The sequence below is a fragment of the Lactuca sativa genome, chromosome 8, assembly GCF_002870075.4.
Source record: "Lactuca sativa cultivar Salinas chromosome 8, Lsat_Salinas_v11, whole genome shotgun sequence".
Lineage (NCBI taxonomy): Eukaryota > Viridiplantae > Streptophyta > Magnoliopsida > Asterales > Asteraceae > Lactuca > Lactuca sativa.
Genome location: NC_056630.2, coordinates 172,145,692 through 172,147,885, shown reverse-complemented (window position 1 = coordinate 172,147,885; position 2,194 = coordinate 172,145,692).

The following is a 2,194-nucleotide window of genomic DNA, read 5'->3' as shown; positions in this document are numbered from 1 at the left end:
TTTCTATGTGTTCTACTCTCCATTCTAATCCCAAAGGTGCAAGGTAAATTGTCTAAAGGCTTAAGGGTAGCTTGGAATGATTTTTGTCCCACAAAAAGGGGTTTACGGCCCAAGGGAGTTCCTTGGCCGTAAACTCCTAGAAACTTATGGTTTTTATGGCTTTTTGATGTTCTACACAAGCACAAGCACTAGTGGTTAAGTTCCTTAAGCATTTGGGGAAAGTTTTAGGGCATTTAAGCCCTTGAAAAGGGGTTTACGGCCCAAGGGAGTTCCTTGGCCGTAAACTCCTAGAACTTATGTTTCTTGGATGATTTCTAGGCTATAAAGATCATACACAATGTCCTTGATAAGTCCCCTAACATGTGGATGGGTCTAGAAAGCATTAAAGTTCCATTTTGGAGTTTACTCCCCAAGAACGTTCTTGGGCGGTAAACTCCCGGATCTTGAAATCTAAACATGTTATTGTTGTTAATAAGCATTAAACAAGTATTGAAACACATTTAGCAAAGTAGACTCACAATATGGGATGAAAACCCGAAGATCCGTCAGAGAGAATATGGCTTTTCTCTATTTGGAATTGTGAATAATGAATTAATTTAATTCAGAAAACTATTTATAGTCCTGGAATATTTTGACAGAAAATATTTTTATTCCTGACGTTGGACTGTAACAGTATGAAACTTGAAATGCCCAAGTTTCACAAAACCAGGAGTATCCATTCTCCTGATATCATCTAAAACATGAACCCTAATGTACACAAATTTGTTCGGAAAAGCTTGAAAATCACAGAAACTGAACTTGCTTCTATTGAATAGATGAGGTTCGTACAATTGGATATTTCAGGTTGTCACAGTCTGTTGCCGACCGGATCTGGAAACCTTATGTGTTTAGGATTCTAAACGTACGACTACGATATTAGAACTAGCATGTAAACGTTTCGGAGTGATAAGGACGATTTAAACGTCTATCCTAAATAAAGATCTAAATTCACCTTATTCGGTGTATAGATCAAGATGGCAAGGACTCGTAGCGGAAACGTGAACGCGAATGGAGATAGGAACCAACCCCCAGTGGTTCAACAAATACCTGTTGTAGAAGAAGTTGCACCTGAGCCAGTCACGATGGCCGGAGTGCAAGCGATGATCCAGGCTATGTTGGATCGTCAAATGGAGGAAACCAGACGTTTGCTCCAGCAAAATCGAGAGGAAGGCACTATTCAAATCGAACAGCCCGAGTTGAACGAAGGGCAGACTGAGGAAGGAGACTACAGTGTTAGCATGTTATATGATTCTATGTGTTTAGCGGACGAGGCCCGGAGACAGGCGGAGCCTAAAAGAGACAGATCTGTATACCGAGCGAGGCTCGATGCCAGGAGGGACCTGATGCTGGGCGAGGCCCGATGCCGAAATATTAAATTAATGGTTTGACAATTATGGTTTTAGTATTAAATTAAAAACGAAAATTTTGGTCATGATATTTGGGATGTTACACAGTTTAAACAAGTTAGTTGCTTTCTTATGTACAAATAATAAAAAGTTTTCAATATGTGAACATGGATAATATTGGTGTAATTTAAACAGTTAAAACAAGTTAGTTACTTTATTATGTATAAAAAAGAAGAAGTTGCCAATATGTGAACATGAATAAAAGGTAATTACCCTCTTAAACATTTTTCCCTTTAAAAATAAATATTCATTTTATTAAGGTACCTCAAATGCAACAATGAGTAAAACAATCATTTCATTCTAATAAAGTTGATTTTAATTTATATGATTTGTGTGTTTGTGTGTGAACAATAAGGTTGGAATATAAAGAACATAAATTTCGTTGAATTTCTTTGAGTATTAAAAAGAAAAACGTGGTAACTTTTGTGAAGATACCCTATTTAAATTACCAAGAACGTATCCAGCCCAAATCTCCTGACGTTAAGTGTGTAAGGAAGAAGTATATAAGTATTAACCATGCTGTCTAGAGCCGACGTGTGTTTACTGTCAATCTTCTAATCAATTCACCTCCTCCACTCTGTAGTACTTGTCCTTTCTTCCTCGGCCATTGACATGAAAACACTGAATTGATAGATGCATCCATCAGACTCACCCACCTGACAACCCCTTTTTTCCATCTTCTCGCTTCTACTCCTCTATGTTTACTTCTGTCCAGGTGCTCCTATATAATCACAACTGCATTAAAGAAG